At 42.2% G+C, this 24,629-nt stretch overlaps 1 long non-coding RNA gene across 1 annotated transcript; it reads left to right on the plus strand.

Moving 5' to 3' along the window:
- The first annotated feature begins 22,825 nt into the window (after positions 1-22,825).
- Positions 22,826-24,273, plus strand: LOC141749786 (uncharacterized). Its single transcript, XR_012589480.1, has 3 exons — positions 22,826-22,885; positions 23,203-23,273; positions 24,219-24,273. It is a non-coding gene; the product is annotated as an uncharacterized LOC141749786 (long non-coding RNA).
- Positions 24,274-24,629: the final 356 nt, after the last annotated feature.

Consider the following 24,629-nt stretch of genomic DNA (forward strand, 5'->3'; position numbering starts at 1 on the left):
TTCCTTTCAACCATCTTTTTTATGCTTAAGCTCTGTCATTTTGGTATTAAGGAATAGCACGTGGTGACACTATTCTGTGGGGTTTTTTTCACCAACCCCTTGGAGTTCACTTTTTTCATCAAAGGAGACACCTTCCTCTCTTGTCTGGGAGGAGATAATTATGGGAGATAAGCACTGATCTTTCTTTTCAAACAACCAAAATTAGCGCTGGAACAAATCGGCTTTGGGGAGCAATCAGTGCCTTGCTCTGACCCTGAAGCAAACCCTGAAAGATCAAACGCCGGTTCCCTCCCCTGCAGCCATCGCCACAGCAGTCGTATGTGACTGGTTTCATAAATGCTGCCATCCTCACCACCGACGGCAGTCACTGTGCTCGTGAGCATGGACAAGCTTGTTTACCATCAGATGCAAAATTGCTGCTCAAACCCCGATCGTTAGGAAGAGGCTAATTGGATGGGAAAGTGATGAGGAAAAGATCAAATTCTTAAATCAAGTCAAATCCAATGAGACTGTTCTATCATATTAGTACCTCCCCCCCACTCCCCGGCAACAAAATTAAAGCAGCTTATCCCGAACGAGGGCAGCTAATTTGATGTGAAGGCTGCCAATGTACGCAGTTGCAGTGCTGCTTTGCATTAGGAGAGTGACAGGAAAGGGAGAGCCATCGCGGCGGCCGGTCCCTGGGAAGGGGGACGGCAGCATCGCGGCCGGTTCCTCTGCCAAAGTACAGGAGAGAGCGCCATTGCTCCCATGGCTGTGTGTGGTAGCAGGTAGGAGTGGTGGCTTTTTTTTTTTGTGGCAAACAGGAAAATGATCAGTTGGAACATGCACAGGCTTTTTTCAGCCTCAGCTGGAAATGAGAAAAATGGCTTCTATGCTCATTAAATAAAACGGCTCCCTTGAGGTCGGAGCCAGCTCGCTGTAACCAAAGCTCCCATACAAAGAGGTGACCACAGCCTTTATCCACCAGATAACAAGCTCAACAAGTACCTTTGCCATTTGGGCATGTTCAGTTCTCAGGAGAGCTTTACATGAATAAATGATTACCTCTTTAGTGACTATCCAGAATTAATGATCCCCCACCTCTTTTGACAAGCGCTTCTTTTGCTATAGGTTGTGACTTGCAGCTCCTCAGAGGATGGTTGCAATTGAGGACTCCTGCAGGCTTTTGCTTTCTCCTTTTTGGATATTCCAGTAGCTCTTCCTGTGGTTGAATAGCTGAAAATACATGTATAATTATCGTGAAGGCTAGCATTTTCAGAATAACAGCATAGAGCTGGGAGAAGAAATCCCAAATGAAAGGAAAACCATCATGTTAGATCAAAGTCATGATCAAAATGGAGACAAAACTTTCTGGAGGTAGAAAAGTAGGATTTAATTACTGTGCATATTGGGACACTTCTTGCTTCTAGTTTTAATTAGCACCACATTACAGTCTGAGGAAGCACCTTTGTTTAGATAATTCCATCATAAACTGAAAGTTCTGGGTGTTTACCATGTATGTCATCTTGTACGATTTCACCCACAGTTTTGTTGTCCTGAGAGATGCAAAGAGTTTGGGGAAAAGGCCCCGCATAGCCGTGGGTGGTTGGAATATCAAATGAATGTGACCCCTTAGTCCCTGGGTTTTTTACTTCCATCAATGTAATCTGATGAGGGGTTAGAATGTCAAACTGAAATGCAACTCATTTTTCTTGTGTTTTTGTAACTTGTATTGGAAAAGCAGAGGACTGGCTCCAGGGAAAAACTTTAAGATCAAATATGAACTTTCCCAAAATTGAAGGTGTTTGGATCTTTGGTACTGTGAGAGTTATTTCTGTCACAAAGCGTGACTGTCTCTTTTCTAAAATGACTTGATAGGTCATTAACATATCTTGAGTCTTGCTTTACTAGTATAATTCTTAAAACTTCAGTGCAAGTTTCAATGAGTAGCCACCTCTCTGCTCTTTCGGGGGTAAGAAGTAGCCTTCTAGTAAAGAGAAAAAGCGGAAAATATGACCTGAGACCTCAGCACGCTGCATACAAAATAAGAAATAGAAAGAGTCCCAAAGTCTCTAACTTTTCAGACATTCCCTTTGGAGGTGAGGAGGCAGAGAGGGAGGTGTGGTCAGCATTTTAACACTCCCAGTGCTGAAAAGAGAATAAGATTAAAGTTGGCCTGAGATTCAATGGGTGGAGAGGAGCTACTAACTCTGCTAACCAGGATATTCTTAGATGTACAAACGTAAAGGTTATGTGCAGCAAAAATTTCAACATTTTAGTTCCGCGGCTGGGAATGCCTGTCGCCTTTAGAAACACTCCGCTAGAGCAGGGGGATGGACCTTTGTCTGGGGATATTCTTCCCCCAAGTTATTAAACGGCTGTTGCCAAGCAGTCTGTATAGCACGGGAGCAAAAGCCGTATTTGACGGCCAGGTCTTACCACGGAGGAGGATGGAGAAAAGGCTGATTTGAGAACTTCATTAAACCCTGGTACATAAAGGTCGATTTTATGTAACACTTTCAAAAGTATCCTACAAGACTGCAGAAGCAAAATATTCAGAATAACATCTTTTATGTCCATTAGAGAACAGCTTAGCATCAAATGTATTCTTTCATGGCTAAACACGCTTGTTCTACAAATCTGGACCTAGGTCAGAGTTTCAATTGTATAATCTTTATCTTTGAGTTGTAAAACGTGGCTTTACATGTAAGCATGAAGTTTTAAAATTATTATTTTTAACACTACACTTAGTTGAGATGTTCTACTGATCTATGTCAGGAATGAAATTAACATATCTTGAAATGAATTTGCATAACCTGAAAAAAAGGTTTGCACAGCCTAATATAAATTTACATTCCTAATAAAGTATTAACATATCCCAAAATGGATTTTAAATAGTACCGCTATATTTTAAATCCTTCCTGTAGATTCCTAACAAACAGCTTTGATTTGCATGTCCTGACTTTGCTATGTAATATAAACCAGTCAATTATTAGTTTTATAAATCATCCTTTTCAGCCTCTGCTGCTGCCCCCTTTGCTCATACAGATGAGAATTAGCAGCGCAGAGAGGCAACCGTACGCTTTCCCTTTTGCACGTCGTGGGATCGAAGCTGAAGCCAGAGGCTTACAGTGGGAGGATGGTTCAGGAGATGCGTTACTAGACTCGGCTGCGAACTTGGGCGCAAAGCTTGGCCCAGCCTTTACACGCTCGAAGCCTGATCCTCAAACCCAGAGCACTTCTCTCTCTCCCACGTACTGGACAAAATCAGGGTGGGGACTTTGGGCTGCCCCTTAAGTGACCGTCCTGGATTTCGTTCTCTGTGAATACAAAATGTACGTTATTCTGCAGGATAAGGTTGGCTTTTTTTCTGAAGCCTGGAGAAATTTCTAGAAAGAGTTGAGTAGCAGCACGGTAGGACTGAAAATTCAGTAAAGGGTGTGATGCATTTCCCGGTGCTGGAGGTCCTGACATCTGAAAGCCAGCATCTCCGCAGAAGATGTTTGAATATCGCCATTGGAGTCTGTAGCCACTGGTGCATAAAGGCTCTGATTCAACAAGGTACTCAGCTTTAGAGTCCTACTGAAATCAACTGAATGATGTATGTGTTTGAAGTTATGCACGTGAAATCTTGCTGTAAAGGAGCTAAGAGCAATTCCCATTGAAATCTGCCATCAAGTTTACTCTTTTGCTGCAACCAAAACAGCGGCTTTTTAATATAAAACCAGGAGCGAGACCGCGCAGAGCCGTGTTGCCTTCAGCTGTCACACTTTTCTAGAAGAGGTGGTACAAGCTGGCAGTGAAATAAGGGGGTGAGGCAAGGGGAGACACAACTCTCACCCTTACTACGGGTTTCCCCAAATCCTTTCCGGGTGTTTTGATGGCCTCTCGTGGTTCAGCCCTGTGCTGGCAGCTGAAATACTGCCAAGAGACCCAGAGCCCTAAGCCAAACCCCGTGGCCGGGTGGGTAAAGCTGTTCCTGTGGCTGCAGGTGTGTTGGGAGGCTTTTAAAATAAAGTGGTGACTCTAGGAGTAGGAAAGCAGAAACCAGTATATGGTTTAATTTGCTTAGCAAATTCTGTCCATCACCCTCACGAGATTGTGCTAAAGTGAGTGACCAGCTTTAACCTCAAACCCGCGATGGGATGTCGGGCAGCTCGGAGCAGGAGTTTGTAATGTCTGGAAGGCCAAATGGACTCCTAGTGCCCACCTTTACAGGTGTCTGACTGGGTCAACCTGATTTTAATTTGCCTGTCACAAAAGGATCCTTTTTAGCACAGCGCATGCATGGATTACACGCATAAGAAAACAAAAATTCTGAGCCAGGTCTTCAGCGGTTGCAAGGCAGTGTAGCCCTGAAACCCGGGGAGCAGCACCAAGGGCACCGGGCGGGAGCCTGGTTCGGTGTTCCAGGTGCCGACTTGTGATTCTCCCCGACAAAGCGGCCCCGTGGTAGGAGCTTGCTCAGCCTTGCTCAGCCTTTCTGCCTTTATCTCTTTTGCTTTACTCATGAATCTGGTCAGTCAAACTACGAGCTAAAGCTCTGACTACTGTACTGCTGCTTTTCCTGCTGAAGGTCAAAGCAGAAAAATACAGTTTGGGATTTATTTTTTTTTTTGTATCCCTAAATGAGTTTGTTCTGCAAGCAGTTAAGCAAAATTCCCTTCTGACTGGTAAACTGTGTGGAAATACTGCGTGCAAATATTGTGCGGACACCACTGAAACAGTAAATATGGAATCTACGTGATACTATTTATAGCAATTATGGTTTTGGTGCATAATATTAGGTCCTTCTAAAGACCTTTGTTGGTCTGTATTACAAAATGCTACTGCCCTCTCCATATGGTAGGTTTTGCCTGGGGTTAAGAGCCAATAAAGCATCCTTTGTAGATGAGTCCACAGGAAAACGCACAGTAGGTAGTGCGACGATAAATATTCAGTAGATGATTACCTGTTAGTCCTGACATGCCCTCCCTTTTAAAACTCCTGGAATAAAACCCAAGGGCCTGATTTGAACGGGATTTAGCCTCCAGCTCTGAAAACCAGGGGCAGCCATTCTGAAGTGCTGACCAGGCAGGCGGGTTGCGCCGGTACCTCGTCCCTGGCGGCCAGGCAGGATTTCTTGTGTTGAAGAGAAAGCACATCCAGTTGAAAATGTCCCTCCTCGTTGCAGTGGAGAGTGGCCTAGGTAATGTTTTAAGGTCCCTTCCAACCCAAACTATTCCATGATTCTGTAAAAACCCAAAGTGGTCTCCCATAGATGGTGCCGTTAATGGTGCCTTACACTCGATGTTTTCTTGCATTCATGTCACAAACACAGGAAAAAAAGCAAGCTGAAGGGACGTTCCATTTCCAGTGCTCCATGGGGTAATGCACGTTTGACCTAGCGGTGAATGTATTTGGTGCATATTGCCTGTTCCAGAGTACAGCCAGCCCTGCAGTAACTCTATTAACTGTTGGAAGGCGTAGTGGTAGTGCAGACCATACCTTAGTAAGGTACAAGCAATGGTATCAGCCTCTCTGAAGCCTTAGGTGAAATAGGCACAGGGAACTAAAATTTTTCTGTCACTAAAATATATAGGTATAACACAAACTGTATCAAATCATTATTCAAAGTTGTTATATCATATTTTTATTGGACTGGATCATTTTGTATGTTATACTTGAGCATGTATCCCTGAGGACCGCCAATTTTATTTCTGCAATTGGGAGAGACGAATAAATCAATCTAAATTCCCTCTGTTTAGTTGAGTGTGGGAATCAAGCTGAACTCTCTGTTCCGTAAACAGGAGGAGGAAAGCAAACTGATGAATGAGAATGTTTAAAATGTGTTTATCTAAGCATTTGTCAAAGTCAAATCCAGTTCATAAGATAAATGAAATGGAGAAAAGATGTTAATGAAACTATACAAAACATACCCGCTATACCTAGTAGAAGAAAAAATTTCCCACTTTTTCCTTACTTGTAGGTAGATGCGGTAATTCTTCTAATTGCACCTACATCTTACAACACCTCTCTTGTTAATTCTTCATAGTAATATCTGCACATTCTTGATTTTTCACCTCCAGTTTTGAAACACTTTGTCGAATCACTGTATTCTGAGTCCCAAACTGAACCACGCTCTTATGTGGTTCATGACGTATTACACGAGTGGCAGAATTAGTGGTGTAACCACACTGATCTAGCTCAGGTAGACTGGTTGTTTCCTCCAGTAAAGGCTATAATGAGCTGTCAGAGAAAAGCCTGAGCTCTAACTTCTTGTTCCCTGCTCGAGGAGGCAACATCTGGTTGAGAAAAATTGATGATTATCAAGATTCAGCTCATCTTCCCATGCCTCCTCTTAATTTTCCTGAATGCCCTCCTCTTCTTTGGTGTTGGCTGTGGTGTGATTCTCACGTGTGTGTCGTTAACAGAGCAAAAGCCAAGTCCTAATGACAGCTGCCTCCGTGAGAGCCATCTCCGCCATCCTTGCCCGTCCCATGGACTGCGTTATGCACCAAGCCTGTCGTTTTGGCTAGGTATGATGAGAGTTGCCAGCAGATGTGTGTGTATATATATAGATTCAGAACACAGCACAGAGATTATTTAAGAAACTTCACCAGCTTTGAATTCAAAACTGTCATTTTATTTCTCTAGCAGACAATATAATTATTCCAGAAGAGTTAGGAAGCATAGAAATCCTTTACACAATGGGTGCCTATGTTAAAAATAATAAGAATTTGCAGAATGTATAAAACATGAGAAAGGTTTATACACAGAAATTGCAATTGAATACATTAAAATCAAAGACAGGCAGAGAATGAATTAATTTGTTTCAAATGACAGTATATAGTTTAGTCAAGTTCTATAATTTAATTTTAGCGAGCACTGTATTTCCCAATTATCTGTATACTAGCAAATCCATAAATAAAACATGAATTTTCTTTCTTGTATACCAAGTGTTCATACTCAAAAAAAATCCCCCAAACTGGGGGGGGATTTTTGGTAACTACAATGTAAATAAACCAACTATAAAGCAGTGGCAGCAGGCGATAATGACTTTATGTGAACAAAAACATTCTCATGAAGTTTTAAAGCACCTGATGATGAGCAATAAATTCTTACAGTTCCTCTGTAAAGATCACTCAGTTCGTGCATGAAAATTGGAGGTACACGGAGACGTGCCTTCTTGTGAGGCAAGGATCGTATTTAAATTTTTTGGTAGAGTTGGCGGTGATGTTTACTTGGACAAGGTGGATATTCCTCATAAATATTCCTCACTTTGTGGCTGAGCCACAAAACCTAGAGCTTAGACAACCCCTATCAAAGAACCCAGATTAATTAAGCTATGGATACCCATCTGGGCATGTACAAGCTAATGGAGAGGGGTCAGTCTAACATAAAAGGATCTATTGATCTCCTCTGGCAGCATCACAGTAAGAATTAGAACCGGCACTGATTTTTAGGTGCTGTCCTGTAGAAGCACCACGCTGGGAGCATCAGCAAGTCCGTTTAGGGAAAAACAAGCTGTTCTTGGCTTTCTGCAGTTCCAGAGGCAGTTTTTAAAGCAGTTGGAGGTCCAGGGGGGGTCTGAAGACTGTCAGAAAGCATGAACAGAGAGTTGTAGGTGGAAATAGCCTTTTGTAGCATGCTAAAAACTTCTCAGTTTCTGTTTGGTTTTTTTTTTTTCATTCTTAATAACAGTCAGGAAATAAACAACATGGTAAGGAGACCCAGAAATAGAAAGGAATATTGACCTAAAAGAATTAGTATAAATCACATAAACTTGACTGACTATCTATATATAAGTAAACTCTCTTTCTAGAGGGCACAGGCTTCAAGGTTTCCACACAGGCAGATGTGTAATGGGAAGTGAAGTCTTTATCCCATACCACTGCATTATTTTAATAAGTTCTCCTTACTTCTCAAACCTTGCTTCGTGACAGCTCCTATCTAGATCAGGGTAAGAGCCGTGAGCGTTCTTTCTTTCAGCTGCTGCAGCGAGCAGAGCGGGACAGGGATTTCGTTTTGTTCCCTGTCTGTGCGGCTCCCGGCCTCTGCGCAGAGCATCTGTGTCTCAGGACAGCTGTGCTCCCCTGGCGTGGGTAGATCTTACATTTCATTACCGACAGCTGCACAGAACTGAGAAACCCTCGAGGATCATCTAAATCTTAGAAGCCCTCCAGTTTGCTACAAAAACAGCAAATGCAACTGCCGTGATGCTGCGGTCTGACTTTGGCAGCTTTTCCCAATATTAGAGAATCTTTTCCCACACCATGTAGGCATCTGCACGAGGTTAACGGACTAGACCTTGACAGCACGTGTCCCTACTACTGACTGTTCATCATGGCCATGCAGTAAGTGAAGGAACCTGACTGAAATCAGTCTTGCCTCCTCCTCTAGAAGAACGAAATAACACGGAGGGGACTGAAGACGATTTTTGTTCTGCATTTGCACTCTGGTTTGTAGTATTCCACTCCAGTTATAGCACAGATCATTGTGATTAAAGCAGTCAGCAGTAGCTCAAAGCTACCACTGGTTATCTTTCTGCCCTGATAAGCGAAGATCTCCAAGTACGCAGGCTTTGGAAAAAAAAAACTCGCCTTGGGTCGCTTGCTTTGCTAGCAAGGACATTGCAGTATTTTTAACAATATGTTTTACTTTGAGAGGTCAGTGACTTTTGCCTGGGTATTTTTTGTTCTAAATATAACATTTATCTAAATGTTTAGAAAAAATCCAAAACATCAGCTGTCTTTACACAGCATTTTAAGTAACAGTTTCCTTGGTGTGTCCTCAATGCCCTGTAACTTGCATGGAAGAATCAGAATCAAAGCCAAGCAATTTTTTTTACCGTTCAGAGAAATAAGAACAGAATGACAAAAGGTTATTTTGAAGTACCCTTCGAGACATCTGGCTTTTAGGTGGACTCTCATAAGAGATTGCCTATCTAGATCGCCGGCTAATGGCGCTCGGGAGTGCTCAGCGCTGAGCTCATTGTGGTTTGTCCTGGGAACTGTACGGCCCCGGTTGTGTGTCTAGAGCCGTTATGCGCCGCGCAGTACCCCCCTACCCAAAAAGACAAAGGCTGGGGGGAAATTCTGTTACTGCAATTAAAGTAGGTCTCAATCAGAATGATAACCAAGATTCAAAAGCACCCAAAGGAAGGATTCCTTTATCATCCTCTCTGAAATGCTGCTTGGCTCGAGATGGTCTCTTTCTCTCCCTCTTTGACTCAAGCAAGTCGAAGTGCTCTGCAATACAACGGACTGTGCAGAGCTGTTTTCTCTGAAAACCTGATACTAACACATCCCTACAAGCGTCCGGCTCACTGAATAATCAAGAGCGGATAACTTTCTTCAATGACTTTTATTTGCTTTGTTTTATGGAGAAAAATAGATTTCTTCCCAAATGTATTTGCTACTTGAAATTACTGGATAATTTTAGCAAGATCTCTGCGTTCTCTATTTGTGAATGAGTAGTTCACTGTGCATATTTAGAATTCAAACTTGAAGCGGTTTTGCCTGCAGATGTAGAATTTGGTTGCAGACAGGACATTTCACATCTACGCAGCTTTGCTTTCTGATTCTGCAATGCTCGACAGCCCTCTCCCTTTACTCTCCACTTTTAGCACAAATGCCAGACAGACGTGGGGCATACGTTACACTGAAATTCCAGGAGTAATCTCCAAAATCACTGCTCTGTTTTTGCACCCACAGATGACATTCTTTTCACATTATATGTCATAATCATCATTGTTGTTTAGACAGATACACGGCATTACAAGTCTAACCGTACTTTCACCCAAGAGTTTTCACTCATAAACAGGGGACGAAAGGCAGCACCAACATGAGAATAGAGATCCGTGTACTTCAGCAGCCTTAAAGGTGTATTTTCCTTACAACACGGAAGAAACACCACGGGGTCTTTCTGAAGCATGCTTCTGTACATGTCGTTATTCACATTTATCCTGAAGCACGTACACCTCTCGTGCAACTTCCTATAACATACCAGGTATGGGATTACAGAGCTAGGGTGAGGTTTTCAAATGCAAGCAATGAACCAGAGCTGCCTTCACAGTTGGGTCATGATGAAGAGACACCCTGCAAAGGATCAGGAGCCTCCATGCTTGATGAAAATCAGGGACAGTATTTTTAAGAGGAAGAAAATGAGGCCCTAAGAGCCACTGACTGTGGGTTTCGATCTTGGCCATGGTCAGTGAGGCAGAGCTTCTGGAGGGGCCTACGCGTGAAGGTGGTGCCACACCAAGGGGGTCACTGCATGAACGTGGTCTTGACGATTATCAGCCCTTTGCATTGGGAAGCTTGATGTTAGAGCCACGGACAGGCTCATGGGTCTCACCGTACACGCTCGTGATGGTGTTCCTTGAACTGTGACTTGTGGACCGCAATGTTTGTTGGTTTTCAGTGGAGACGCACTTCCATTTTGCATTTTCATGTACATGGATAACTAAGTTGTTTTTCTATGTCACGTTAGATGTCATTTTTTGAGCATTAAAAATGGCTAAAAGGAAGAATTCTGCAATGTTGGAAAGTCCTTAATGGCAAAATCTTCTCTATTATGGTAGTACACAATACATAGGATTCTTTAGCATCTGGCTTTTTTAGGTTGTCAAGTTTCAGTAATGGAATTTCAGCAAACGATAAAGGCAGCACGGTCCATATATATTATTTCCTCCAAATTTTATGTCGTCTTGACAAAATAATAGCTAGCCACAACATTTTGATCTGGTTAAGTGCTCTTCTGTCTAGGGATATTTGCAGCAACGCTTTACAACAAAAAGTCAATTAGCTGTCAGTCATTTAGCTGTTTTCTTGTTTTGTAAGGTTTTTTGATAGCCTTCACTTTTTGTTTCGCTGTGAGGATTTCTTTAGCTGAAAGACACTAATCCCATGGTAATAACGATAATGTTCTTAACACTTCCAACTGCCAGCTTTGCTAGTCTTCCTTCAGGATAATCGGATCTTGGACTACAAACTTTTCCCATTTCATTTCTCTTGAGAATGACTTCCTGAAGCAGAATCGTGAAGAAACAGAAACGAACAGAGCGAATGCATCTGACTGAATGAGATAATCAATGTGAACATGATGTATTCGCAATCCATTATTAACAACCCCAGACTATTTTCTGTCATGATCTGTGATGTAAATACCATGAATCTCCAAAATTTCAAGAGGAGAGTCAAAACCCAATCTCTACAAACTGATTTAAAAGCTTTTAAAATGCGTCCTTCAAATGTAAATGTTTTTGTCTTCAGATGGATGTCTTTATGAGCTTACCAGCTACGCTTAGACTCAGAGGTAGCTCTACAGCGTTGAATTGATTATGGCAGTGTTTGGATCTTGCATCTCTTATCTTATTGCAGTTCGACTATCCTTAGTTTACATCTTAAAATGGTCTGATGGGTGCTCGATTATATTAAGATCTGTATTTAAAAGAACACTGAGTGGGACCTTTGCTGGAACTGGCTTTTTCTCATTTTTGGGTCTGTTTCAAGGACACAATTTATTGCTGCTTTTTTCCTTTGTTTGTTTTACTGGAAAATTCCTCCTAGAAAAATACTCTAAAATACTTGGGAAAAAAACCCTGGCATTTTACTTGAAAAATAAAATGTGAGCAGAGAGAAGAGATGTTATTTATTTTGCTGCTTTCTAGGACCTATGTGTTTAAACTGGGAGGACGGGGAATTCTTTTACCCATTCTTTGCTATTCTTGGGAGAAGGAGCTAGTGGCATTGCAAGGGGCGCAAGTTGACTTGTATCAGGAATAGCGTGGCCAGCAGGAGCAGGGAAGTGATGGTGCCTCTGTACTGGGCGCTGGTGAGGCCTCAGCTCGAGTGCTGTGTCCAGTTCTGGGCCCCGCGGTACAAGAGGGACGTTGAGGTGCTGGAGCGTGTCCAGAGGAGAGCGACCAGGCTGGTGAGGGGTCTGGAGACCAGGGCATATGAGGAGAGGCTGAGGGAGCTGGGCATGTTTAGCTTGGAGAAGAGGAGGCTGAGGGGAGACCTCATTGCCCTCCACAACTACCTGGAAGGAGGGTGCAGAGAGGTGGGGGTTGGCCTCTTCTCCCAGGGGAATAATGACAGGACCAGAGGAAATGGGCTGAAGCTGCGGCAGGGGAGGTTTAGAGTAGATATTAGGAAGAATTACTTTACTGAAAGAGTGGTCAGACACTGGACCAGCCTGCCCGGGGAGGGGGTTGAGTCACCAGCCCTAGAGGTGTTTAAGAAACGTCTAGATGTGGCACTTCAGGGCATGCTCCAGTGGCAGAGATTGGGGGGGGGGGTTGTGTGTGTATGGTTGGACTCGATGATCTCAAAGGTCCTTTCCAACCACGAAGATTCTATGATTCTATGAGTTCTTTCTCTGCACCCTTAGAGCTGGGGAGCAGCAGGTTGAGCCAATCTGGGGGGTGTCTTGCACAGCACAGACTGCCCCAGGCGAAGCTATGGGGGCTCTGTGGAAAGGAATTTTGGTGATTTTTTTTTTTCTTATCCAGTTGAGACCCTGCAGCTGAGGGAAAACGCTCCTGATCAAGTTTAACAACTGTTCCTGGGGATGAGTCCCAGGTACAAAGTGCCTCTATGGATCGTGTAGAGATGGCCAGAGGGGAAATGCCTGACTGCCTTTTAACAACTAATGTTTTCTGCGTTGGAATGTATTTGGCTTATCATGGAGATATTTCAGCTTTCTGAGGGTTTCAGGTAGTTAGCAGTAAATGCTGATGCTTGAAAGAGTGAAATATATGAGGAATATAAATTACCTTAGAAAAATACAGTTTAAAATGTTTTCCTTGCCATGGACAAGAAAATTTTCTTGAGCAAATGAGAGCTGCTCAGAAGTACAGTCATTTAATTAAATATAGTTAAGAATTGGAAACCAATTAATTTCTGGAGAAATGGAACTGTGAAGTATTTTTCATTAATTGCGATGTCATTAACTTACCATGCTCCTGCACCAATTGAATGTAGAATTTAAGCAAATTCAAATCCGTTGTGTCAGATTCAAGGCTCTTTCAAATGGATTAGGAAAGAATGAACTGTTATACTGAGATGACAAGTATAAGGCTTAAAATCTTTTTTTTTTTAAGTGCACAATTTGCACGTCAAATAGATGGATGTTCACAGAATCAATTTATTTCTGAGACCTTTGATCAAAGATTTGGGGGGAGCCATAAAGAGCGATTCTCTAGAAAATGTTTGCTGCTTTCTAATGAGAACTGGCGCCATTTGGGTACGTAGATGAAAGCACACCTAATCTTTTTTACTCCTCCTTCTTAATAATACCCTTCGATTCAGAAATTAGGCACAGCAGGAAGAAAGACCCTGTGCAGCACATCTCTGCACTAATAAAGCAAGCTGTCTAACTCCTGAAACGGGCAGGAATTTCTCACACAGGAAGTCACTCACCGGTGGGGGAACGGGACGAGAAGGCAGCTCAGTTAATTTTCACACAAAATTCAGGAGTAAAGATTTGGAACTGTGCCTGCGAAGGCTGGAATAATTTCCACAGCCTGGGATAAAACCAGCTCCAAGCAGTTTGACTCTGATGCGTAAGGAAAGATCACGATAGCAGATCCTTCGTTAGGGTTAGCAGAAAGAATCAGAAAAGGGAGCCAGGATTTCTTTTGCTCCTTCCCAGGTGATGCAGGACTGAAAAATCACAAGGAGGTGCACGAAGCAGTGAAAATGATGGATGTGGGAGCAAACCCTGCTGCATGCCAAAGTGCCCTCCCCCCCTCAGGGCAGAGCTGAGGCACATAACCCTGCGAAGGTCTCACCGCAGGAGACATCGGCGTGTCAACTCTGAGTTAAACGTGATCATGGCCTGCACAGCAGAAAGCACTCTTGGGTGGACAAGAATGATGTTTTATCGCTTCAACGTATTTCCTTCTCACTCTCACAGTAGCATGGAGTTCACTTGACAGAAAACCATTCCCGTAACAAAATGGGGAGAGGGGGATTTTTTTCTGCCCCGTTGGCAGGGGACTCTAGGCCCTGATTCAGCCTGACACGCGGGACGCCTCTCCCGGCCCCGAGCGCTGCCTTGCACAGAGCTGTAGCTCCCCGCTCGCCTGCTGGAATTCCCCTCTCGCCGCCTGTGCTGGCTTGATGCTCTGTCCCTTAGTGCATCTTTCCACCCTCCTACCGCAGCCCATCCCGGAACCGACAGGGTGTTCCGGGAAGAGTGCGTTCTTAGTTTATTATTACTACAATTAATATTTGAGGATGAGGACATTCTCTCGGAATGTCTGGAAGCACATGAGGTTTTGTCATGATAGGATTGAAAGGAGATTTATTTTTCCTCATGAAAGGAGATTTTTTTCTTTTTTTTTTTTCTTTTAATGTAATAAAATGGAGATACTGAAATAAAATAGATCCTTTATATTTGGTAGTGTTTCACGTTAATATTGCTGACATTTTGCTCCCTCTTTTCCAGGAAGCTGTTAGCTTTTATTATTCCTTTAATTGCATCAGATTATCCAGCAATACCCATCGCTGCGAACTACATGGCCTCAGAAGTTTTACAAGTTGTACTAATGTAGGAAAGCTAAGATAAATTAATGCAAGACAGACCTTGAAACGAAACCACTTGACCCCTACTGAAATTTGCTGCCAACACCATTTGGAGTTGTGCTTAATGTTTAAAATCACTGTATCATTTGAAATGACATTGTGAAGTGGTATAGTTGCTTTAAGACGTCGTTTAAAAATGAGGGTTACCATGCCGTTTGCTGCAAAGCCGTGAATCCCAGGAGAACCGAGTTGTTCCTCCAGATTAAATTAAAAGGCATTAATCTTTTCAGATGCAGTATCCCAGATACAAATTCTTCCTCTGTACAACTAGAAAAGTCAAAAAGGGGAAAAAATAAGCAAAGCTGTATTGCATGCCAGGAAGAAAAGACATGGGATGCATTTCTAGTTCAACCAATAAATCCTTCTCTACAAGGTATGATGTGCTTCTACAAACTGGGCGATAGCTCAGCCCTCCAGTGACAGCCGTCGGGTTATTCCTTGCATAACCAAACCTCTTCCTTGGGTATGGGGGCTGATGGGCATCACGCTGTGTCTTTGAGGCAATATCTATAAATAGGATACCCACTCTGCTGTTTTCAAGATTCAGACTTGGAAAACTTTCTTGTGTCTCCTCTTACAGGGCCTGGCATAAAAACGGAATGTATAAACGGATACAGATTGAATTGGTCCAAGCGTGATGGTGCGGGCAGATATCCTGGGTAAGTTCTCCCCCTTATTCAACTTGGCTTTCCATCAGGTTTGTGGTACTTCATAGTCATCCTTCTCTGTAAATCATCATCTTGTTCAGAGCAGATTATTGCTGTTGGGAATCTAAAGCAAAATACCAATGGATACGGCTTTGTGCTCCATCAATTTTTGCCTCCTCTTTCTCTTCCTTGGTCCCAGTTTTGATTTTATCTGCACTTTGCATGTTTGTGACAACACTGAAATAAAAGATAGAAAGGGTTTACAGTGTGTTTGTTGGTAAAATGAATACGTACTAAATTTAGCTTAATGTTTTTCTGCATGATACCCCTTGTCTTTTGTTGATATAATGTCTAGCTTGAAATTTAGTACAGCAGTAATGATTGCATTGCAGCCTGGGGCACAGTACTGAGGAAACAACGAACTGCAATGCTGAATCAAGTCAATTCCTTCACATTTGAGAGCAGATATACGGGCCTTTGTTATCATTAAATGAACTTCAGGGAGTTGGTGAAGATACGCAGAGACAAGCTTTGTGGAGCTCCTTGTATTTCATGTGAAAGGAGGATCCATCTCGCCCTGGCTGTGTACAGTGCGAGAGACTGTAGGGTGCGTCCAACTCGGCTGATAGTCAGCGCAAAATGGAGACAGCTAAATTTAGGCATCTCCATGTAGGTTTACGAGCAAGATGTCTAAATTCTTATTTTAGTCTATAAATGAAAATCTGCCAACACTGAAATCTCGCATCCAAGGTGGAGATTTGGGAGCTCTTCTGCTCTTCCTAAGGAACATGGGGACACCCCCATCTCCAAGGGGTGATGTGAACCTGCCCTCTCCTTTTTGTCTATGGACAGAGACGGCAGCAACTGTGTTCTGAAATGGCTAAATGCATTAAACTAAATAGAACATGTGGTAAGTTAATGAGTGCTAATCAAGGTTAATATGCTGAAATCGCTGAGATTCATCTTTTCAAGAGGAGGATAAGTCAGAGGGAAATCAAGCTGCATATGTCTGATAGCTGCACAAGATTGCTCTAGATGATTTAATGGGTCATTTTTATTGTTTATGCTCTGTGCATTCCCGTTCAGTAAGAAAAAGACTTGCCAGCATGAAATTAAATGAGGGGTCGTTGTGTCAACTAATATCTGAAACTGAATCTAAATACTGTTGAACTCGCCAAACGCGTGAAATACTCAGAATCAGGGGATATGGGGGCCCGGTGGCACCACACACCCACTGGTCCACAGACAAACGTAAACCCAACTTTGCATAATAACAGAGGATCTCTTTTTCTCATTCTCAGACATAACCTAATTTAAGAAATACTCTACATCTTGTATTAGTGGTGGACATAAATATCTGTGAAGTATTATATCTAAGGATCTGTTAGGAGAGGCAAGAAACTGGCAAGATGCAGTTTTGTTAAAGGAAAAACATCCAACAGTGATTTATGTGCAGTGGGGCAGCGCGTGAGAGGAGAAGACAAAAATTGATAGGTCTGCTCAGGAGTTTCAGCAGCAAAAGAAATAGGAAAGTAGAGGATGATGATGGGGTCAGAGAGAATCTCGGAAATGCAGTATTGTAGGGAAAGAAAAGAAGGTAAAAGCTGTATAACATACGTCAGGGTTGGTTTTTTTATTACATAGCGTTTATCTTCCACTGCAGGAGTTACACAGTTCGTTTTATATTTTTTTCATATGCATGGAATCTGAAAGGAGAAAAGTCTTTTGTTATTTAAAGAGCTTGTACAAGACCACTTTTATTGCTCAGACCTAATATCTCAGTTCAGCTATTTGTCAATGCAAATAATTCTAGATGTTCATTTTGGGGAAACTGACAGTGAAATGCTACCTTTATGCAATCAAATATATTCAGTAAGGCATAATTGGTAATCTTTTCTATGCCTATCACACCTGGTTGGGTATTTTTCTGAAATGTATTTCAGCAGGAAATGTTGATTTATCCATATTTGAAATTATATTCATCAAAAGAAAGGATCAGTTTTGACAATTTTCTCCACTCTTAATTTCTATAAAACTTTGAATTGTTTAAATATTCTAAGATTTTCTTAAATGAGGAAATCTGTTTTTCAATTTTTGAATCAACTTTTCATTTCAAAATGTAAGCTATTTATAAGGAAATAGGTTTTAAAACTGAAGATGTGTCGAAATAAAAACGAAAGCTTGACCTGAATCTACTTTTTTGTTCAGATTTTCAATTTACAACAGCTTTTTTACCATTACATTTTTTTCTGCTTCAAAAATTGTATAGCGGATGAGGGAAGCAGTTCTGAATGTGTGAAACCACATGCTTTAAAGAGAAGAGGCGCGTATCTGGACTCCTCAGACGTGACAAGCTTAGAATAGATGAGTTTTTCACCAGGATAGGTAATATTTTGGGGTATCTTTTTACTTCCTGTTTCTAAGCCATTAGAACAATTCAGATTTTTTTTTTTCTTTTTTTTTTTAATTTTCATATCCAGGAAGCTGAAAAGGTTTTTTGGGGGGGTTGGTTGTGGTTGATTGTTTTAGCAGTTGGTTGTGGTTGATTGTTTTAGCAGTTGCTGAACCTTTCTAATGGCCCGTTGGTTTCTGGAGCTTTAAGCAAGCAAGAAAAGCCCCAGACATCACGAAGCCCACCACAGAAATGCAGACGCGAGCCTTGCTCTCTTCCACTGCCCTTTGGTTGAGACAGTTAAATGTTTCCATGGAGAAAATGTTCTGACATACTGTGTTTTTTTCCATTTCCAGTCGGTCACCTGCAGACCATGATGACTTAGGGGAGAGCATCTGACGCCGTCACCCGTACAGCCTGGCTACGTCGACAGGTATCAGAGCGGAGCAGCTGCTGGAGCTGGCATGAATCGCGGAGCTGCTTCATTTCCCTTCTCAGGCTCTTGCTTGACTCATTTTTGGTTATGTAGCCTGGCTGCCTGTCCCTGGCTCTCTCCAGGCAGCTGAAGTTTCGTGATAAAAGCAACAAAATGCCCCCACTAGGGTCCAAATTGGACTTTCCTGACAAAAGAGACACCAGTGCTATCACTCAGACACCCGTCCCTGCCTCAAGCCCTTTGACTTTTTAGCAGGCTTCAACCCTCACCACTTTGGCAGACCCGCGATGCTCTGCGTTACTATAGGCACTATTTATGGGTTCTGCTAGTTTAAAAGAAATTGGTGAAAAGAGATTTTCAGGGACCCTTTCTTGTGGATGCTTTGGTATAAAGATACAGCTCACATTGAGCATGATGCTTTCTCAGAGATTTCTGCATCTAGTTGAGATTTCATTGAAATTTGGCACTTTTTGCAATCAAGATTCATCTAATGGTTAAATAATTTTTTAGATGGCACAATATTTCCCATTCCCTCTACTATTACAGATCATTTTGTTAACGTGGGTAGAACGAGCAGCTTTAACATCTAACATCGGCCCCTGGAGAGTTTTGATCATTCACGTTGGATATAGTTGAAAAGCAAATCTCCAGATAAAGGTTCTGTGACTCAGTAAACCTCTCCCAAAGTCCTCACTCCTCCAGTGCTTTTCTGCCTGGATGCTTTGATTTCCTAGTCTGGAACAGTCATAGGCATTATATCACAACTATGGATTGGACACCAAGATGAAATCTTTGCCTGACTTTTGGATATGTAACAATAAATATAGAAGTCTACATTTATACCTATTAAAAAAATTAGTCATACTTCAGACAAGAAAGAAATACAGAGCTAGCTGAAAAAAAGCACAAATCAAGTCCAAACAAAAGAGTCATTCCAGGCTTCATGTTATCTGCTTGTAGTATTACACTGAAAATCTAATTAACGTAATGGGACAACAACTTTCTCATTATTTTCCAGAGCTTTCAGTTGTACAAGAAGCAGGTTGATAATGCGTACACCGATGGCTGTCGCCATAATAAATTCACTCATATCGAAGCTCCCTTTTTGGGAATAAAAAGAGTGGAGCAATAATATTGATAAATGATAAAAATACACACTTATGGAGGTTTTCCTTGGATGATCTCCATGCCCTTAGAAGGAGGAGACTATTCATCATTATCCTTGTTTTTGCAGGTAGGGACACAAAGGACATGCCTGTGCTGTAGTGGCTGTGCGTAGCTAAGCTTGCCTCACATGAACCTATCCTGAGGGTAAATGCTGCAAATCGTTAGCTCACACGGGTCTCTGCACCCGGACTGTTACCAGCAGCTGCGCTACAGACAGCTGAAGATAATCCCACGTTTGGATAACTCTATGCCGTGTTTCAACCAAAGAAACGATGGAGTGGTGGCGTATGCAAAGCCCTGATTTGGAGCAAGAGACGCCCAGCATCCTCTTTCCTTTTGGGTTCTGAAGCGGGCTCTCTCTCCAGGTGGAATCACGACTTTTTTTTTTCCTAGAAAGATGGAGTCTTGTCAAAACATGCTCAGCTGTTTTTAGGTCATCTATTTTAGCTATTTCTTTCCCTGGAAATAAACTCAGAAAATTTCCCGTTGGAAACACCACTGATACTAATAGCATGTCCACTAAAAGTATCTTTGGTGAAACAGCATGTGAATTTGCCTTTCAAAACTCTCATAAGGTATTCCCATTGCGAAATTTTATGTCTCAACCTTGAAGGAGCAGTAGGCTGACCTTTCTTTAACCTATCCCTTGGGCAATGCTACTGTTTAAATACTGGTACTATATCCCTAGCAATGCCTATTCCGTCAGAAACTACTTGAACAAAACGTGGAACCTGAACTAACTTGAGCCTTCACACACTCACTGAGTATAGGAACATTCCTAATATTCCTCTGTAGGAATAGACTAGGATATAATAGACATTGTATGAATAATATTGTAACGATACAATGTTGTTACATGATTCCCAGGAAAGAGTGGGAAGAGGGAAACTGTCCTTTGTGGAATACAATTATTATGGTCTTCTCTTAGGTGGCATTTGGCTCCCTGGTTTACCTGGCCCATTTCTTTCTCCCCGTACAGCACAGAGACGGTGCCAAGGTGCTCCTTGCTCTTTTCCCATCTCACATCTGCATGGAGACGAACCGGGGGAAGCCGGGCTGTTCAGGAGCTACGCTGCAGCTACTTGGAACTGCATTTTTTTGGAGATATCGCATCACATATCACATCAAATGTGTCTTCAGCCTTACTGGGACAACTCGTCCTTACAACCAAAGGCAGCCTAGCTCCAGTCTGTTATTTTAAACACAGGCATAAATAGCTGCACTCACAGCCGCTCTGGTGTGCACAGTCCAGTCACTACGAATGTATGTTGCAGCAGGGTGACGATCCCAGAGCGTCCATTGTGACAGGGAAGGTGTTGACGAGAGCAATAGCAACCCAAAGGAACACATGGTTATTTTGGACTTTAGACAGCTTCCAGCAGCAGCCTGAAGGTCTCATTGCAGCAGGGTTTTATAGATTCACGTTCCCCTTATGCTTTGATCTTTTGCTTGCCCTTTGGATGCAACGTTTCGGTTTCATAGAGGGCGTTATCCTTTGTTTGGAGTGACAGACGCTGCCGGGTTTCCCCTGCGGCCATACCTTTCACTGCGTCGAGGGGTAGGTGCTTTGATTAACGTTTGTATATATAATTTGGTGGTTTCAGGGACCAAGTTTTTCCAAGACTAAAACAAGGAGGGGTTTTTTTTTAGCTCTTTTTCATGTAACAGTTGCCACAATCTAATGGGACTAAATTTGGTTTCCTTCTAAATAAATTTCACTGTCATTTAGCAAGACTGCAAAATTAACTAGATGCAGCAGTTCTGTGCTCCATAGCAGGAAGCCAAAAGCAAAGATATTTTAGATTAACAAATGAGGTGGAAATGACTTTTCCCCCAAGGACTTATTTCCCATGGGAAAACTAGTTTCTCAGAAAAAGGGGGCTCTAAAAATAGATTGTGTCAGAGTTCTGAGCCAGCCTGCGTCTTCCTCATCCTTCATGGAACAGCACGACACGCACGCGTGCTGCTGTCTCCAAGAAGACTCGGGCAACTCAGAAGCATTTTAACAGTTTAACAGCAGCAGCATCAGTGCAGGCGTGTAGGCATGTGAAGGTCACGCAGGTGTGCAATTTACTGGAGTGTTAATTAGGCTGAGCAATTATAAAGGGTAGAGAAATTCAGCTGGTGGAAAAAGCATTTTGCTTCTAGCAAAAGGACAGTGTAAACACTTTGCTTATCTACAGAGAATACAATGAATATTCTGTCTTTGCACTGCTCTGGCAGAGCTAGGAAAAGACGGATGAGATCTAATTAATGGAGAACATAATGGATTTTTGTCCACAGTTGACAGAAATGAAAGCTGTATCTTTTCAATATTTTAATCCTTATCTAAATGGACACTTACTGATGTCCACAACCTGCATTCCCTACCTTGCCTCCACTGCTAAATATCTTCAGGATTCGTAGAAGTGACTCCCTTCCTGCTGTTCAGGTTAGCGTTAGGGACGCACCAACGTGTTCAAACTCACAAAGTGATGAGCACGTCTGCTAAGCCGCTTGGGATTCAAGGACACCCGGTGAAGTTGTACCTTGCGAGCTGCAGCCCGCTTGCACTGACAGCCGTGATGAATGGGGAGGAAAACCACCAGAGTCTCAAAGTGGGGACTGATTCCGAGGAAGATCTGTGAGAAAGTGGTGCAAAGCCCTCAAGACTTGTTCTCCTGAGGACTTGGCTGCAAATGACAAAGAATGAGATGAACCGAACTCACGGTACTTTCATAACTGGAAAGGGGCAAAATGTCTCATGCGTTTATATAACTTTTGCTGTCCTGGGTTACGTCTGAAATAATAGGCTTGTATTTCTCCCCAATGATTATTTATCCAGAGCGCTGGTCAGGTGAGTCAGTCACCTAAACCACCAAAAACTCCCTCATTCACTGCACTGTTGTCACAGTCCTTCATATGGGCTAAGCATGTTCAGAGGAAATTCACATTCGATATTTCAGCTTCAGTCCCTCTGTATTTATAGTTCACCTAATGCTTATGAACAGGCAGGTGGCAGCTGTCATCTAACAGCTTCCTTCACTAGTTATTTATACAGCCTAAAAACGTTTATGGAATTAAATAATTCAATTGTATTATTACTTATTACTTTTCTCCATGTAAAACCTGGGAACTATGGTAATAAAACACTACTTTTAATAGTATCACCATATTAACAGAGATGGAAATTTTCTAAGATATGGACTATTTTTTTAAAAGGATTACGTCTTAAATTATAATGAGCGAGGAAACACTAAATGGTTAATCTACATAAAATTTTAAGAAGAAAGAATGTTTGAAATAGTAGTAGCGCTATTTTGTGGGGAAGTAAACAGACAGAGATAAACCAGAGAAAGATATTCTGACGTTTACCCATAATGCTACCCAAAGCCTGCTACCCAAAGACTCTTGGTGAAGTGATGAAGACCCAGAGCATTGTTGGTACTAGGGGAGGCTGTGGTAAAACAACCTGTCATGTAGGCTGAAGAACATCCCATGCCGACTTCCTTAGCTAAACAAAAGTTCTCTGAACTTCTGCTAGAACACCATTCCTCCTCTGAGACCAGGGAAGTCTGTCCTTCCTAATATATCTCTTATCGCTCCGGTCTGTTGCCTCTGTAGGACTTCGTCGTGCTGCCAGGAGGGAGCCTGTCTGTCCCTGGAAGCTGAACTGATGCTGAATTTCTATTTGCAAGACCTTTCTCTAGTACGTGGACGCAGATTTAGTAACAGCCATTACTTTAAGGGTATCGAACTACTGTAAGTATCTCAGCAGTTGAGCGTATGCCCTGGGAAAGGCTAACGTAGGCCACTGAGCACCGGACGCGTGTTTTGTTGGTGAATCACAGCAAAAAATAACTGTGAGAATCACAGGAGTTTAATAATTGAAAATCATAGAAAAATTATTTTACATCATTAAATCGACTGTGTTAGTGATACTCAGCATTAACAGCAATATACATGCAACTGAGACACTTATTAATAGATTAAGTACCTTGCTGAAAGTCTGTTTCTCCTCTCCAGTACATAATTCAAGAACAACCCAATGGAGACAGCACACAAGAATGGACCCCTGGGTCGTCTTCATATCACAAGTATGTACTAATGCATTTTTTGGCAAAGTGACAGAATCAAAGAGAGAAAAGCTAGAGATGAGAGTGCTGTGGGTGAGAACACTTTGATGGACAAAAATGCCATTAATGTTAGAAAACGGTACATCTAGGATAGAATTTATATCAAAATTTTGTCAAAAGGCACTAGGAAATAAACAAACAAACAAACCAACCGTGGCAATCAAAAAGAAGTCAAAGTCATTCACCTCCAACCTTCAAACCTTAGTCATTGCTCTGCAGGTTGAGCTTGTCTCCTGATGCACCGATCTACTCTGTAATAAATACAGAAAATTCACCGTGTGTGTCAGGCATAGTAATATAAGCTACACCAGTCATGGAGGAGACTCACAGGTCCACCAGGCAGAGTGGGGCTTAGGCTTAACAAAAAGCCTGGGATCTGAATTAGCCTGACAGCCAAATAAATTTAGCTTTGTGTTGAATTTTAGGCTGGCCCTAAAAAGGGTTATGGAGCCAAGATGAACACACTCTCTGATTTTTGTGAAATTTTGGAGATGAGTGATGATGTTTATGCTCATGTCTATTGGAAGCAGGGCGGTTGGGAAATAATAGAGGAAAAAAACTCCTTTAAATAAAAGCAACATTCTCTGATATCTAGTAGACAAATACCAAAAGATGAAAGAAGATGAAACATAAAGATGTTGTTCCGGGCAATGGATTTAATCTTACATACCTTGGCTCCTCTGTGCCGTTTCAGGCATTATTAAAGTAAGAACGCATGTTCCAGCCTCAGTGTTGGTCTCCAAGGCATTTTGGAAAGTAAACAGGGAGCCTATGGAGGCACAATGCCCGAGAAAAACACAGCCCATCCGTCAGCGAGTGAGCACTTTTCACCTTGCCATTTAGTCCTGACAGTATATGGCCCCCAGGTGAGTAAGGGAAGTAATTGTCTGCTTTTGTCATCTCCAGATGACGCCGTACATCACCACAAATACTCCTTTGCTTTGGTCCCTTGGTAAGGAAGATGCCTCTGCTGCCTTTCTGAAGTACCTCAAGGTGAACAGAGTCAGTGTGCAAGGGGCAATGCTTTATTCACGTTTTTAAGCTACGCATTGCAAGACTTAGAAACCAAAGCACCATCTTTTTTTTTTGTTATTTCTTTACAGATATTATTCATGAATGAGAAGGTTGGTGGATAGTATCCAGGATGTCCCGTACGACCTCCCACGCTTATTCCCCAAACACGACTCCTTTAGGCTATGATCGTCTTGAGGAACAGAATGGCAGGAGAACTAAAGCATGTGCCTCCTATTACTTACTGGGATGATTCATACGATATTGCGTATGACACTGTAAAAAAATTTCTTCAAAGCATTCTGA

The sequence above is a fragment of the Larus michahellis genome, chromosome 11 (assembly GCF_964199755.1).
Source record: "Larus michahellis chromosome 11, bLarMic1.1, whole genome shotgun sequence".
Classification (NCBI taxonomy): domain Eukaryota; kingdom Metazoa; phylum Chordata; class Aves; order Charadriiformes; family Laridae; genus Larus; species Larus michahellis.